A 17,827-nucleotide genomic window follows, 5' to 3' on the forward strand; every position below is an offset into this window, starting at 1 on the left:
GCTTGCTTACCTAATCTGATGATTCCAGACGTTAACTGGCTGCCCTTGTCTAATGCCTTTTATAATGTTGGGAACATCATGGGCTGGCATTATGCAAATATTGGGAGTGTACACCCCAACTATTACGTAACAGTCGGTGTTATGTTGAGATTCGCCTGTTCTTCTGAGGTCTTTTAAACAAATGAGATTTATATAAGAAGGAGGAAACAATGGAGTTTGAGACTCACTGTATGTCATTTCCATGTACTAAACACTTGTTATTTAACTATGCCATGATAAATTAAATTTTTGAATCTAGGGCACCTTTAAGGGGGTGTGACTTTTAATGCTATTTCATGCATTCTGACTTATTTACACTTTTAAAGAGTTGCATTTTGATGTTAAACATGACCAAAGTTTCTACACAATTTGGACGTATGACAGAGTATTTCTCTACCAAATCCACTACTTCCAGTTTCACAGGATTCTGAGAGTTTTTTTTTTCGAGTGTGTCCTGTATGATTTCAAAAGAGAGCAGAATTCCTTGTATAGGCACTTTTCCCTGATAAGCACGAGCACGCCCGTTAACGCATTTCGTTCAGGATACGGAAGCCGAGAGATCTTTCAACAATGGCTGTGTCCCAATTCAGGGGCTGCACCCTTTGAAGGAAAATAACCATTAGATTGCAACGTAAGAAAGAAATGACAGTATTTTATACCTCACAATGAATATCAGTCAATTTTATTACGGTTACTTTTCCTAAATATGACATCCTTGATGAAGTATGCAGCCTTCAAATGTGACCTCCAAAGGACGCAGCCTCCGAAATGAGACGCAGCTCCTGTATACAAAGGAGTGTGTTTTTGGTTATGAGGGAAATATTACCTTGTTCAGCTTCCCAAAGAACCCAGCGTTAAGGGAACAGAGCATGAAGTTTGTTTTTCCAGGGCAGCAACGGAGTTGTGCACATATGTTTGTTCGTTCCCGGGAATTCGGTGATGAATACTTTGTAAACAAGTCCCAGTTCGACGCTGGATTTGCAGATCGGGGGCGGTGAGTAAAGCTGCATCAGATGTCTGTGTTTTGTTGGCAATCGGCGTGCATATAATGTAAACAGCACAAACGTTTTTGTTCCCTTTTCATTTATAAAGATGTCACAGCTAGCAGACATCTCTATGCAGAAGCTGCACACGCTTGTGACTCTTTAGCTCCGCCCACAGCACTGATGGAAGACACGCCTCTCCTGACACGCCAGGATCTCTGCTTTTTTCAGAAAGACTCTGAAAAGAAGTTTAGCGTATCTATCTTTTATAAATATAACAAAACTAAAGAATTTTCAGAGATATGAAGGATGCATTGTTACTCTATATGTACTCAAGATTAACATCAGATTGGCAGAAACTGTTTGTGATACCCCCCCTTTAAGATGAGTTTCAGTACTAGCATTTAGCATTGATTCATTACGTTTGATTTCTGCTCACAATTGTCACAGTTCCCTTGCTTCTGGACTCCAAATGCCATGATCCTCCCTGTTTCCACACCTGCACCCACTTCCTCGTCATTTCCCCATCATTACTGATTACCCACACCTGGACTTGTTCATCAGCACTCCTTATATAAGGACTCACCTCCCTGCACTCCCTGTCTGTTCTTAATGTTGTTGTTGTAGTATTAAGTGTATGGTGTTAGATTGCTGTTTGCGCCTTTATTTATTAAACCCATCTCTTGTGGAAGTTCCTATTCAGCCTCATCCTTGCTGCACTACACCGTTCTGTGACAGAAGAATGGACCAATACCAAAATGGACTTACCAGCTGTCCAGCTGCTATACCTCGCCCAAGAGCAGTAGTCCCTTGAGACCCACACCCAAAGGTTTTTAGATCTGGTGTATCTTACCAACATCCCGGATGAAAAACAGTTTTTTTTCTACATAAGCCTCAGCGCGAAGTTAAGAGCTCTTCTGCTGGTGTGGGTCCTCAGGAAAATTTTGCTGAGTACGTGGAGTGGGTGCTGGTGCACTGTAATTCTCCATTCACCATCGACATCGCTGAAGAAGTCACCAGCCCTGCTCCCCATCCAGAGTTCAGCCTGCTTTCACCCAGCGACATGGACAACAATCCAGAGATGAGGAGCGAAACAGAGCTGACAAGTGGGACCGAACTTCCCATCACCTCTGAACTGGAGTCCTGAGGACGGACGTCTGATCAGGTGTCGGCAATAACGTGTGCCAACGTGGGAGTCCTCCTGGAGTTCGATGGGATGGTGTGGAGCCCCACCCACATTCCCACCACATAGGGTGAGCAAGTGCTGAACTTTTTGTTGTCTTTTTACGAGGACTGTATTGAAGAGGAGGATTCCCTGTGTCTCCTTTCCCCACTGGTTCCGTCCAGCCTAGAACTGTCCATGTCTCCGCTGGTTCCGTCCAGCATACAACTGCCTGTATCCCCGCTAGTTCCGTCCAGCCTAGAACTGTCCGTTTCCCCGCTGGTTCCGTCCAGTCCTATGTCTCCCGTGTTCCCTGTCAGCCTCCCTCTCCCGCCTCCTCTCCTGCTGTCATTCAGTTCCTCTGCCCAGTCTGCCATTGGGCTCCCTCGAACCTCTGGCTACACCTTGGTAGGACGTCAGCACGTCTTCTCCACGAACTTACGAGTCATCTGTTGCACGACGTCTCTCCACCCCTACAGCTCCGTCTGGCTCCGTCCTCCCTCCGGTTCCACCTTGGCCCTCAGTCGCTCCGGTTCCACCTCAGACCTCTGTCACCCCAGCTCCTCCTCAAGGGATCGTCGCCACGCCTCCCTCGCGACCTCTGAAAACTGTGGTGTCGTGCCTGGTCGTCGGCCATCCATCTGCGCTCTGGGCTCCGTCTCCATCAGTCATCCCCACGGTTTCGTCGGAGTTTTACACCATGGCTCCTCCCTCCCTCGAATCCGCCGTAGAGCACCATCCCAGCTGAACTCTGAAATTTCCATCTACTCATTCTGCTCCTGGTCTTCCCCTGGCTCCTCCCACACTCCACACCTCCTTGGACTGTGTTTTCTGTTCCCTGGACTCTTTTCGTGTGGTTTTTGTTTTACTCCGCCCTCCTCCAGAACCCCCAACCTCCCTCCTCGGTTGGACTCTTACGGCGCGAGGACGCGCCTATCCAGGAGGGGGCGAACTGTTACATGTTCTCATGTTTCTGTGATCTAGTTTCCCCATTCTGTTTATTAGTTCGTTTGATTCACTCATCACCTTGTTAAGTTCCCTTTGTTTGCATCCTGTATTTAAGCCCTGTGTTCACCCTCATTCCTCATCCGTTCTCGTCCTGTTATGGTGTATGTTATTCCTTTGTGTTATCATTAAAGCCTGTATTCATCTCATCTTCGTTTGCCTAGTGTTTGATACCATTTGTGACAACATTTTGGTGATGTAATGCTCAATATCTGCTAACACTTTATTTTGATGGTTCCTCAACAGACATTCTACTGACTATAAGAAGCTTTGCAACTACATGTCAACTTACTTACACTAACCCTAACCTAACAGTCTGTCTACTACAGTCTACTAATACTCTAATAGTTAACATGTAGTTTTAAAGTTACTTCTAGCTAGTAGAATATATGTTGAGGAACCATCAAAATAAAGTGTAAGTAAATAATATTAAATAGCTTTAATGTAGGTACTTAGACTTAGCTTTAAACGCCTATCCTGACAACTAAATTATCATATAAGGAAAAGGTTCAGTAAAATCACTTTTTAATTATCAAAGCAGTGTTTTATGAGATATAAAGTGGGTTAATATTATTATGCTTTGTAATGTCAGTTGCAACTGTTACGGTACAGAGACACGGAGGCAGAGATAAGATCAATCCAGGTGAGTTTATTGAAAACAGCAAGGCACGGGGTGAAGTAGAGCAGATAATAGGCAGATGAGAGATGAAGGGAAACTAATACTGTCCTGAATGTATCCTGTAGATGCAGATGGTGGCAGGAACTGGCGGAGACACTCACACACACAAGCAGGTTGGTAAACACGAGGAGCAGGAGACAGGGGAACAGGAGGAGACGTCAGAAGCAGGTAGGTATGGCGTTGGGAGTCCTTTAGGTAAGTATACATGTGAGGTATAGCAAACGAGACCGGACAGTGAGTGTGTGTGAGTGAAGAGTATTTGTAGTGGTGTTGATTGCAGTGCTGATGAGTGGCAGGTGGCGGTGATTAGTACTCGGGTGATTGGGTACGTGGGTATGGAAGAGAGGTGTGAGGGCCGCGGACCCCGACGTCGTGGTGGTCTTCCTCTCGGGCGTGGGGCAGGTCTGTCAGGGTGATTGGCATGGAAGTTCTGTAATAGGATAGGATCAAGGATATCATTCTTGGGGACCCATGAGCGTTCCTCGGGACCATAGCCTTCCCAGTCGACGAGATACTCGAGCTGACCACCACGGCGCCGGGAATCCAGGATTTCATGAACCACGTAAGCTGTGCCGTCCTCCAGGATGAGTGGAAGGGGGGGCTCGGCGGCTGCCACGTCAGGTTCTGTGGAGGGAACAACAGAAGGGTGGTGAGGTTTAAGTAGTGATACATGGAATGTAGGGTGGATTCTACTGTACTGTGCTGGGAGCTGGAGACGGTAGGTGACGGGGTTGATCTGCCGGATGATGGTGAACGGGCCAATGAAGCGGGGACTCAGCTTCTTGCAGGGCAGACGCATCCTGATGTCCCGGGTGGACAGCCAGACCTTCTGCCCCGGTTGGTATACAGGAGCTTCGGAGCGCCGAAGGTCGGCTGTCATTTTGCGTCTGCGCAGGGCTCTCTGCAGTTGGTGATGAGCTGAGTCCCAAACCCTCTCGCTCTCCCGGAACCAGTAGTCGACTGCGGGGACGTTGGAAGGTTCCCCATCCCAGGGGAACAGTGAGGGTTGGTAGCCGAGTACGCACTGGAAAGGTGTCAGTCCAGTTGTGGCTTGTCGGAGGGCGTTCTGTGCGTACTCGGCCCAACCCAGGTACTGGTTCCAGGAGTTCTGGTGGCCGTGACAGAAGGTACGCAGGAAGCGGCCAATCTCCTGGATCTTGCGTTCCATCTGCCCGTTCGACTGAGGATGGTATCCCGATGATAGGCTGACGGTCACACCCAGGAGCGAGAAGAAGGCCTTCCAGACGTGGGAGACGAATTGGGGTCCTCTGTCGGAGACTATATCTTCAGGTATTCCATAATAACGAAAGACATGATTAAACATTAACTCAGCGGTAGCCATGGCGGTAGGTAGACCCTCCAGGGGTATCAGACGGCAGGACTTCGAGAAGCGGTCTACCACCACCAGGATGCATGTGTTACCGTCAGACTCCGGGAGATCTGTGACGAAGTCCACTCCCAGGTGTTACCAGGGTCTCTCAGGAACGGGCAGAGGTAGGAGCTTGCCGGTGGGAAGATGGCGTGGGCTCTTTGAGATGGCGCACTCCCTGCAGCCCTGCACGTACCTTCTGACATCGTTGGCCATGTTGGGCCACCAGAAGCGTTGTTTGAGCAACGAGAGGGTCTCATTGACCCCCGGGTGACCAGTGCCAAGTGATGAGTGGGTATTGTGCAGGAGTGGAGTGCGACGTGCCCGTGTGACATATTGCAAGCCTTGGGGGCAACCCGGCGGAGTACATGTGGAGGCATTGGAGGAGGGAATGGTTTCTTCGGACCACTGGATGGGGTTCACGAAGATGGACTCCGGCAGTATGGTTTCAGGATCCTCGGGCTTTTCATCAGGAGAATGGAGACGAGACAGGGCGTCGGCTTTGGTATTCTTTGACCCAGGACGGTAGGAGATAGAGAAATTAAACCTTGAGAAAAACATGGCCCAGCGAGCTTGGCGCGGATTGAGTCTCTTGGCAGCCTTCAGATATTCAAGGTTCTTGTGATCAGTGAGAACATGGAAAGGATGAGTAGCCCCCTCCAACCAATGCCTCCACTCCTCGAGGGCAAGCTTGACGGCCAAGAGTTCTCGGTCACCGATGTCATAGTTGACCTCCGCCGGGTTGAGCGTGCGGGAGAAGAAGGCGCATGGATGGAGCCTACTTGGTGTCCCCTTCTGCTGTGAGAGGACCGCTCCCACTCCGGTGGTGGAGGCGTCCACTTCCACAACGAATGGGAGCTCTGGATTGGGGTGGACGAGGAGGGGAGCGGTGGTGAAGGCTCTCTTCAGTGTCTCGAAGGCGTTGGTGGCTTGCTGGGAACCAGGACAGAGACTTGGGCTGATTACGGAGCAGGTTGGTAAGTGGACTGACAATGGAGCTGTAGTTTTTGATAAATCTGCGGTAGAAGTTGGAGAAACCTAGGAAGCGTTGGAGTTCTTTGATTGAAGATGGAGTGGGCCAGGACTGAATGGCGGAGACCTTCCCCTCGTCCATCCGGATGCCACTGTGATCTATGACGTACCCCAGGAACTGGACAGAGGGTTGGTGAAAGGAGCACTTTTCAGCTTTGAGGAAGAGGTGGAATTGTCGTAGCCGTTGGAGGACCTCCGCAACGTGGTGGCGATGTTCGGCCAAGCTCCGGGAGTAGATGAGGATGTCATCGATGTATACCAGAACGAACTTGTGTAGGAACTCCTGGAGCACCTCATGTATAAAGTCCTGGAATACGGAGGGGGCGTTGACCAGGCCATACGGCATGACGAGATACTCGTAGTGTCCGGTGGGCGTGACAAAGGCACTCTTCCACTCGTCCCCCTCGCGTATCCGGATGAGGTTGTAGGCGCTGCGGAGGTCCAACTTCGTGAACACAGTGGCACCACGGAGATGTTCCAGGGCCGCTGGGACGAGGGGAAGCGGGTAGCGGAATTTCACTGTTATTTTGTTGAGGGCACGGTAATCAATGCAGGGCCTCAAGCCTCCGTCCTTCTTAGCCACAAAAAAGAAGCTTAAAGCAGCAGGGGAAGTAGACGGGCGGATGTAACCTTGGTTGAGGGCCTCTTTGATGTATTCCTCCATGGCCTTCTCCTCCGGTATTGACAGGGGGTAGATACGTCCCCTGGGCACTGGTTCACCCCGCAGCAGATCGATGGCACAGTCCCATGGCCGGTGTGGAGGAAGCTTGGAGGCGCATTGCGGGCAGAAAACGTCACTGAAGGGGGCGTAGTCCGGGGGAACATCCACGGAGCGTTTCTCGACGGGGCTTTCAATAGAGGTAGCATTCATGGAGAGAGGCTCGGAGAATGAAGACCTTGGAACAGGAAGCGCTGGGAAGCAGTCTGGAAAGCAGTGGTCGCCCCACTTCAGGACTTCGCCCGTGCGCCAAGAGATGTTGGGGCTATGTTGTTCGAGCCACGGGCGCCCTAGAACCATGTCAGCGGTGGATTCCTCCAGAACCAGCAGATTAATCTTTTCTGTATGTAGAACACCCACGCAGAGTTGAAGTGGTCCCACACAATGACGAATGTGCTTACGGCTCAGGGGTTTGCCCGTGATGGAGTGGATTTGATAGTTAACCGGAGACGGGGAGATCATGAGCTTGAGACAGAGGGCGCCTGAGATGAAATTTCCTGCAGACCCTGAGTCGAGGAGCGCCACCACTGGAACAGAAGTATTTGCAGCAGTAAGGATTACAACAGTTGTGAGTGGTTTCATTTTATGAATGGAAGGGAAAATCGCACTCACCACGGGCCGAGGAGGACGGGTTGGGCATGTGGAGAGAACATGCCCCGGAGATCCACAATATAAACATAAGTTAAGAGTTAATCTTCTTTGTCTTTCATTTGAGGTGAGACGTGAGTGATCAACTTGCATGGGCTCGGTGGCTGGTTCTGGGGAGCTGACGGGTTCTGACCGGCGGAGGAGGTTGGTGGTAGATGACTGGCCCTGGTGCTCGAGGAGACACGACTGCATACGAGAACCCACGCGGATGGCGAGTTGGATGAAGCGTTCTAGTCCCATTGAGTCCTCGTATGCAGCGAGATGCAGCCGCACGTTGGGTTCCAGTCCTTGACGGAAAGATGTGATGAGGGCTTGTTCATTCCATCCGCTGGTAGCGGCTAGCGTTCGGAACTGCAAGGCATAATCATTTACAGAGAGATTCCTTTGTTTTAGATTATAGAGTTTCTCACCAGTAGAAGAATCCTTTAGAGGTTTCCCGAAGACTTCGCGGAAGTGGGAGACGAACGCCGAATATGACTGGACGACAGGTCCTTTCTGGGTCCATAGAGAATCGGCCCATTGGAGGGCCTTACCTTGCAGTTGCGAAATGATGAAAGCTATTTTTGAGGTGTCGGTTGTGTAGAGGTGCGGCTGCATCTCCAGGACCAGTTCGCATTGAAGGAGGAATCCGCTGCATTCCTCCGCCGATCCAGAGTAGGGCGCCGGTTTGGCCATGGGACTGGCGGTGAATGCAGGTGAAGGAGCGGTGAAGGAGGGTGCGGGAGCAGCCGCGGTGAATGATGATGGTGCTGACGAAGATGATGGCTGTGGTGTGAGTGCTCGGCGCAATGCGTCCACGAGCTCTTGGAACGGGTCGTTGGTGCTCATGCTGTGAAGTTGGTATGGTCCGGTCTTCTGTTACGGTACAGAGACACGGAGGCAGAGATAAGATCAATCCAGGTGAGTTTATTGAAAACAGCAAGGCACGGGGTGAAGTAGAGCAGATAATAGGCAGATGAGAGATGAAGGGAAACTAATACTGTCCTGAATGTATCCTGTAGATGCAGATGGTGGCAGGAACTGGCGGAGACACTCACACACACAAGCAGGTTGGTAAACACGAGGAGCAGGAGACAGGGGAACAGGAGGAGACGTCAGAAGCAGGTAGATATGGCGTTGGGAGTCCTTTAGGTAAGTATACATGTGAGGTATAGCAAACGAGACCGGACAGTGAGTGTGTGTGAGTGAAGAGTATTTGTAGTGGTGTTGATTGCAGTGCTGATGAGTGGCAGGTGGCGGTGATTAGTACTCCGGTGATTGGGTACGTGGGTATGGAAGTGAGGTGGAACCTGACGTGTCTGTTACAGCAACATTTTGACTTGTATCAAATTTACCATCAAGATCACTGACCTATGTATACTGTATATACAGTACATATACACAATTACAAGAAAATTAAAAGGGGAATAAATTGGTAAAAAAATGTATCTGAACTAGGTCACAATAATAGACAAACACAAATTCTTAACACAAATAATGATAAAAATGCATTTATTGAAAGAAAAAATAGTGTAAGCATACCGGGTAAAAAAAGGGGGATGTGAACCCTTTTTAATAACCTGTTTGCACTCCTTTTGGAGCAAAAATATTGTCCTTTAATTAGATCAAACTTGGACAACAAACAGAAGGATTTCTGCACTATTCTTCACAAAAATATGTCAGTTCATCAATAGTCTTGGCATATTTGTTGTGAATCTACACTGAAAAAAAAAAAAAATTTTGTGTAGGATTTACTTTGGGAAAAAAACTCACTCAAAAATTGCTAGTAAATTGCATAAATAATTACATAGAAATGTCAAATAGCACATTAAATTAAATGCAAAATTTCTAAGTAGACTTGTAAAGCATATAATGTTTTTTCTATTTACATCTCTTGTTTTTTTACAGTGTAGTTCAGATCAGACCCATTTTTAATGGCTAATTTATGCAGAAATCTATATTTTGTTTCACCAAATCCATGTAAGTTAGTAGTGACTTTTGCATTTGTCTGTGATAATTACTGCCAGCAGTAATTACTGACTATTTCATGATCTCGCTGAGGTTCTATTCTCCTGTGTTTGACCTCCTCAGATCTGTGAATAGTCTTTACTCCCTGAGCCACGGCACGTCCCAAAAGTACACTCACATGACAGCGAAGCAGTGCATTATGGGTAGTCACAAACTCATGGGAGCACTGCAGTCTAGAGACTCCTAACTGACTCAGCCTGATTTTGCAAAACAGCAGTTGTCATGGTTGTACTACCAAGCAAGACATAAAAATAATAAGCATGTTCTTATGCAGTAAAATCAGGTTATGTCAGCTTTACATCATTCACACAAACACACATACACAAATAGGCCTACATATCCATACTGTGTATATGGGACTGTACAAAAGTCTTGACCTCACTGCACTGGATTTAATATATTTTTGAAGTTCTTAAAGGGATAGTTCACCCAAAAATGAAAAGAATGCATCCATCCATAATAAAAGTAATCAATACGGCTCCAGGGGGTTAATAAAGGCCTTCTAAAGCAAAGCGATGCATTTTTGTAAGAAAAATATATCATATCTCAAATATCCCATATTTAAAACTTTATAAATTCAAATAACTAGCTTCCGGCAGAGGACCGTACGCATACTGTCCACTTGCACCAAATGAGTAACCCCTGAAGAGATGTATAATGCAGGATGTAGGAGTATCATAAGCGTAGACACCTCTCGCGGTCCAAACAAATAGGGTTGGGCAACAAAATCAAGCTCCTCTTCTCTTATATATAGAAATCCTCTGACATTTCTATTAAAAAAAAAAACAATCAATTCATTGATTCATTCATTTCTAATTCATGACCGCTGTTTTGTTTTGCTCTACCCTTTGCACTTCCACGTTCATCATTATGTCATGCATCAGGTCAGAGTATACTCTTCTGCCGCAAAGTGATGCATACGGCCATCTGCCGAAAGCTAGTTATTATAGTTAATAAAGTTTTAAATATGGATATTATTCTTAAAAAAACATCACTTTGCTTCATAAGGCCTTTATTAACCCACTGGAGCCGCATGGATTACTTTTTTATTATGGTTGGATGCATTTTTTGGCTCCTCCCTTTGAGGAGCAAGGATATTGGAGCAAGGATTCGCCAATTGTGTTCGTCTGAAAGAAGATAGCCATATACATCTAGGATGGCTTGAGGGTGAGCAAATCATGGGATAATTTTCATTTTGAGGTGAACTTACTCTTTAACTGAATCTTGTATTGTTTCCCACTCTGTTTGTCTCTGAACAATCCTGAAACTTTGTATTGCAGCACTTTCCATGTTATGCCTCCTGAAGATTATTCCTCAGTTATATCACTTGCTTCTGATAAAAGCATCTTCTGCATGTATAAACAGGATTCTTTAAGACTGACTGTCTACATTGTTAATTTGTATGTTATGAAATCAGAACAGTATGTTCAGAGAGAGTGTAGTCCATTTTCAGTATACATTTATCTGCAAGGGTACACAATTATGAATGTCAGGTTAGGTTGGTATAAAATTTACAAATATCAACTTGAAGTTTCACAGTGAAGACAATAAACATGTATCAAAATATTTGAGTATAAGAAGTAGTTCATTCTCCATGGATTCTTTGAAAACTTTCTCAGTTATACAAGTTTTCCTCAGGTAAATTTATTTTGTTCTGCCAATAAGAAACATTTACTGAAAACAAGAAAAAAAAAAAATTGAATAAAACATGATATTTTGCTGTGTAATATTAGACAGCATCTAGATTTCTTCTCTCCACAAGAAACATACAGTCAAATGTGCGTGAATGCACTGAATTCTGTACTCGGTAGTTATGAGAGTCTTTAACCTGTTGTCACGCTTGTGACTCAGTTAATTATGAGCCTGTGAGGTGGCTTCATTTGTTCTCCGGTGATTGGAAACTGAGAGGACGTCTCACCTGTGACACCTGCAGGGGAAATGAATGAATAATAGATTGAGGTGATCTCACCTTCCATTTAGAGCAATGCGGCCGCTCACCTGCTGAGAAGGCAATGACTCGAATTTAAAGGCTGAAAAACAAGGCCATCAATACACAACGGGAGTGCATGGTTAACTTCCTTTTCATCAGTGTTACATAAACCAAACTTTAGAATGCATCAGTTTTTTTTTACACAGGAAATTTAATTTCAGGACTCTTGGCTGACCTGTTACACAGTTATACAATACAGCCAACAACATTTGCTAAATACAGGTATTAAACACACCTGCATGCACATATGAGATCATCAAATAAAGTTAGATGCAGAACGGAGTATGGCTTATATTGATCTGGAACACCCACAGACCTACTCAGATAATCAGTGTGAAGATTTACTGCATTTCAAGTCGATCTGCTGAAACATCCATTAGGCTGTTGAATTAAGACAAACTCACATGAAGAAACTCTTCTGTCTGTATGTAAACTTATGTTTTGACAATGACAAAAAAGGATGTTCAATATGACGACATGGATTTATTGAAAATGTTCAACATCCATTCATCCATCCATCCATCCGATTCATAGGAAAAATAAATTACAAAAATTACAAAATACATTGTGTGTGTTCCTGCAGTACATTCAGTTAACAGTTAGTTTGTGATTTTGTTCCCTTTCAGTCAGTCACGTTCGACATTACATCAAAACGGATCTGATGAATTGGGTCTCGCCTGAGAGCCCAATCACCTTTGAGTGAGTACAAAGCGAGCCAATGCTATGCTGAGTACCGTGGTGTGTGGAGTTTGCATCGCATCGCTCTGTGGGTATATAAGGAGAAGTGTGAGCATTCTTGCATTCAAGCTTTTGCTTCGGAGCCCTCCACCATGTCCCGAGTGCTCAAGGCTGGATGATTAGTTCCTGAGGCAGCGCACGCTGATCGCCAGTGCCCGCCTCCAGTTCATTTCTACCAAGATGTGCATGAGGAAGACACCAATTTGAAGAGGGCACCTTTGACTGCCCATAACCGTTTTGGGGCTCCAGGAACGCCACCTATGGCTTAACCTGGCAGATATGAGAGAGTCTGAGCAGACCCTGTTCCTCAACTGCAGCCCTGCAGCCTCCTCCACTCCCACTCGACCACAGCAGCAGCCTGTGAAGAGCAACAGCAAACTCTCCCCCATGCAGAGGATATCTTTTCTCGGTATGGAAATAGACTCGGTCACCATGTTCGCGCAGCTTACGAACGAAGGCACTCAGTCACTGCTAAATTGCCTGAGCCAATTCGAGGGCAAGGTGGTGGTCCCACTGAAATTATTTCAGAGGCTCCTGGGGCATATGGCATCTACAGCTGTGGTCACGCTACCTGGTTTGCTTCATATGAGACCGCTGCAGCACTGGCTTCACAGCCGAGTCCTGAGATGAGCATAGTGGCAACAGGGCATGCACAGTGACAATCACTCCGGCCTGCCTTCAAACCTTCACCCCGTGGTCAGGCCTTACTTTTCTACAGGCAGGTGTTCACCTAGTGCGAGTTTCCAGGCATGTTGTTGTCTCAACAGATGCCTCTGCCACGGGCTGGGGTGCCATGTGCAACAGGCATGCTGCATCAGGCTCCTAGACAGGATCCCGAATTCAGTGGCATGTCAGTTGCCTCGAGTTGCTAGTAGTATGGCTTGCTCTGCACCACTTCAAGGCACTGCTTAAGGACAAGCACGTTCTGGCCAGCACGGACAACACTGCGACTGTAGCATACATCAACCGACAAGGTGGTCTACGCTCCAGCCTAGTGATGCAAAGTCTGATTCATTTCTGTGAACCACTTCTTTTTGGACAGTTTAGCTCAATGAACTGCCTTTTTAATTATTGCCTTTCATTCACTTAAAGTCCCTGTAAAGTCATTTTAAAGTATGTGTTTTGAGCTTTTCACACCACAGAAAAATGTGTTATTAACCACCCAGCCAAATTTTGAATGATTAAAAAAATCTGCAAGTAAATGAAATAAGTTATCAAAATCTCGAAAAAATAGGCAGCGCTCTCTGCTCTCAAACGCTGGGGGCGTGTCCGCTGTCGGCGCTGAAACCACACCCACTCGCCAGAGCTGCCGTCTCAACTTACTTGTCTAATGAGTCAAACATACTGATGCATATAAACAAAAGAATCACGTTTGAGGGTTGCACATTTTAGTAGAGTTACTGTGGACTACCTACTAATTATAACATACGTAAACTCGGTAACTTACACTCATTGGTGGGCACGTAGCCTACTGCCGGACTGTTTTCGAGTCGACAAATGACGGTGCCGCGAGACGGGAGGAAATAAGAAAATCGAGCTGTATTGTATATTATAACAACCATGTTATATGCATTTGCGTGACGAAGGCATTACTAGCTAAATGTACAAAGGGCTGTATGACTGTAATGACACTCGAGACCATAGGCTCGAGAGACACAGCGAGTGAACCGCTGTAGAGGCGGCGCCACGCTCGGTGCGTCATCAACAGTTATATAGTGTTAGGGGAGGGGCTTTGCTCGGGGGACGATGTGCGTCATTAGACCCCCGTTTTAGCTCCGCCAAAAAAATCCTGAGCAGAGACTTGGTGAAAAACTGTTCGCTCGAACTTCACAATTAAGCATTACTCAATTCACACACTTTGTAATGTGTTTTAGCAATACATTTGTAACATTTATAGTGTTTATAAGTGTTTAGAAAGAATTCTCAGAATTGACTTTACAGGGACTTTAAGTTGTGGTCACAATTTCATTCTCGGATCCTTCATGTCAGATACAACTCTGATCAATATTAAGTTGCCTACATCTTGGATAAGATTCGCAAAGGCAGATATGTTCTACATGTCTAAAGTATATCTCAGAAACCAGATAAACCAAATCTTATAATCTCATTGATTTCGATTAACATCTTAAAATATAATCTGCATGTAGCCTACAATAAACCATAGTAAAATTTATTTATATTTCTCGAAAAAAAAAAAATGTTTTTGCAGGTTTTAATAAAATGTTATTTAATGACAGTAGTCATGATAAGCATGATAAGTGCTTCCGGCTTGCATTGTATCGTCAACTCACTTATCAGGCTCCTCTGTAATCCTTGGCAAACTTCGACAGTTGGTTGAACTGGCTTATTTGGTTCTTTTTGAGTCCTCTGTAATCTTCTGAAAAATTCAACAGTAGCTTGAACTGGTTTATTCATTTTTTGTTTTTGTTTTTTTGAGTCTGACTTGCTACTTCGTCTGTGCGTCTTTCGTCATCAACCCAGAACTAAAGTTCGATTCAGTCCAATTAGTGAACCGGCTCAAAAGAACGATTTGTTCAAGAATCAAACATCTCTACTCCAGTCGAAACTCTGTCACAACTCGCTTGCCATCTCCTTCTTATGGTGTCAGAAGCATCTGAGGTCACTTCATTCCATTCATATCTCAGGCAAGCTCAATTGTGCAGCTGAGGAGCTCTCACAAGTCACGACAGCGTTCATGCTCCGAAAGAATGGAGACTCCATCTCCAGATGGTCCAGCTGATCTGGGAATGCTTCGGAGATGCTCAGGTATACCTGTTTGCCTCTCCAGACACATCCCACTGCCAGTTGTTTCACTCCCTGACTGAAGGGACCCTCAGCACTGATGCACTGGCACACAGCTGGCCGCGGGATCTGTGCAAGATCAGGGAAGACAAGAAGCAGGTCCTGATGGTTGCACCCCATTGGCCCAACCGGACCTGGCTCTCTGAATTCCTCAGGACAGCCCCTCCTGTCCAATTCCTCTGAGGAAGGACCTTCTTTCTCAGAGAGTGGGCACCCTCTGGCACCTGCGTCCGGATCTTTAGAACTACATGTATGCATTCTGGATGGGATGCGGAAGGTTTAAGAAATACTACCACTTCAGCTACAGCCTTGTGTGCCAGACAGGCCAATGCTCTGAAGTGAAAATTCTTCATCACTTGGTGTTCTTCTCGTCAAGAAATGCCTGATTGGGTCAGTGTTCTCCTTCCTTCAAGAAGTGTTGGAATGAAGGCTGTCTCCTTCCACCCTGAAGGTCTACGTGGCTGCCATTTCAGCTCACCATGACTTAAGTGATGCCAAACCAGTGGGGATGCATGACCTGGTCATCAGGTTCTTGAGAGGGGCTAGGAGGCTTAATCCACCTCAACTTCAGCAGTTACCCTCTTGGGATCTCGTGGAGGTCTTACCAGCACTGCAGAGAACACCCTTTGAGCCACTGCACTCAGTGGAGCTAAAGTTCCTCTCTTTAATGATGGCACCCCTGACAGCTTTGACCTCTGTTAAGAGGGTGCCTGGAATTCGGGCCTGCCAACTCTCACGAGATCCCGAGACCCCGGCCTGGATATGTGCCCAAAGTTCCCACCACTCCCTTCAGAGATCACGTGGTGAACTAGCAAGCGCTGCCCTTGGAGGAGGCAGACACAGCACTAGCGCTGCTCTGTCCAGTACGTGCTATTCGCGTCTATGTAGATAAAACTCAGTGCTTTAAGACCTCAGACCAGCTCTTTGTCTGTTACGGAGGCCAGCAGAAGGGAAAGGCTGTCTCCAAGCAGAGGTTGTCCCACTGGATAGTGGATGCAATAGTCTTGGTTTACCAGGCTCAATATCTGCCATGCCCCCTAGGGGTGAAAGTACATTCAACCAGGAGTGTTGCTTCCTCCTGGGCATTAAAACATGACGCCTCGCTAACAGACATTTGTAGAGCTGCGGTCTGGGCAACATCTAACACATTTGTAAGATTTTATAATCTCTGTGTAGAACCCGTGTCCTCCCGTATACTCAACTCAAGTGGCCAGTAAGGTCGGTGTCGACCTCGCTTGCTGTGCCATTCCACTCCACGGACTGGATGTGTGCGCTATTCTCCTTAGGGGAGTTCCACAGTTCAAAACCCTGGGTTCCTCCAGCACTGTTGATGCCTGACACTTGTGTGCATGTCCAGTCGGTCAGCCCTCATGTCAGACTAGGAGCCTCCATGTGTTGTGATTCCCCCTCTAGACAATTCCACGTGTGCATTTCCATAGTAAGTCACATCTCTTTCCCTTGGCAAGACTACTCTTGCCATCTCTGATGTTGAAATGTTGTGGACTGTGGACTGTGTTACCTCAGAGATCTTCTAAATGTATTACTGCCTATGCCGGTTCATATGTGCATTCTGTAAGACCTACCTATTGGTAGTCAGCCTGTATTTTTATGGACATGTATTGTCATCCACAATACATGTACATAAAAAGAGAAGTGTTACAGCAGGAGATAATTGGACCATGCTAACCAGCTGAACCTCAACCCTGTGCTTAAACAATTTTATTTTAATTTAATTTTTTCCTATTTTGTAATGTTAATCTGCCTTTAAAGGAGTGTTTATTTACATCAAGTCTGAATAGCCCACCTTGTTGGCAGATGTTATTTACAGTAACTCCGCCCACTATTGTCTGATCAAGCCAACCAAAATAAAAAAAAACTAAAAAAAAACTAACAATATCAGTGGTGTGGAGAGTAAGGTGCTTGTTCATTTTTGACGCTACCAACATGAGTTCAAATTCACCTTTTCCCGAATTCATTCCTCTCCCTTTTCCCATCACATATCAGCTTGGAGAAGCATTTTTTTTTTTTTTAAATGAATTAAATAAATAAATAAATAAATAAATAGAAAAGTGGAAATAAAGTGCTTAATGGGTATTCAGTAGTGGGAATAGTCAATTTTCTGCAGAACTGCTTTATAGATGAAATTAACTCATTTAATAATTGATCATCTTTCCAGCGGAATTGAATCAACACTGAACTGACTTCAGCTGAACAATGACACTATAGAGGGTATGTGCATGACGTCACAGTCGGCTGTTATGACTGCGGCTACGGCCATTGAGTGGTAAAATGACTGAGCGGCAGCATTAGTTTTCAGTGTGAATGCCGCGAAAAACACACAAAACACATCCAAAATGGGAAAGAGCTTTGCGATTGACTGTACAAATAACTTTGACACAAAATCTGAGGTATATTTTTACAGAGTGCCGAAAGATACAGAAAAAATAAGAAAATGGATCACTGCAATTCACAGAAACAAATGGACTCCAGGCAGAGAAACATGGATTTGCTGTTATCATTTTGTCAAAATGTTGGATTTTGCTCTGTTTGCATTTTTAATCATTTTCCTGTTATCACTGTAAAGCTGCTTTGAAAGAATCTGGATTGTATAAAGCACTATATAAATAAAAGTGACGACTTATACAATGCAGTTTG

Source organism: Chanodichthys erythropterus, chromosome 11 (assembly GCF_024489055.1).
Source record: "Chanodichthys erythropterus isolate Z2021 chromosome 11, ASM2448905v1, whole genome shotgun sequence".
NCBI classification, from domain to species: domain Eukaryota; kingdom Metazoa; phylum Chordata; class Actinopteri; order Cypriniformes; family Xenocyprididae; genus Chanodichthys; species Chanodichthys erythropterus.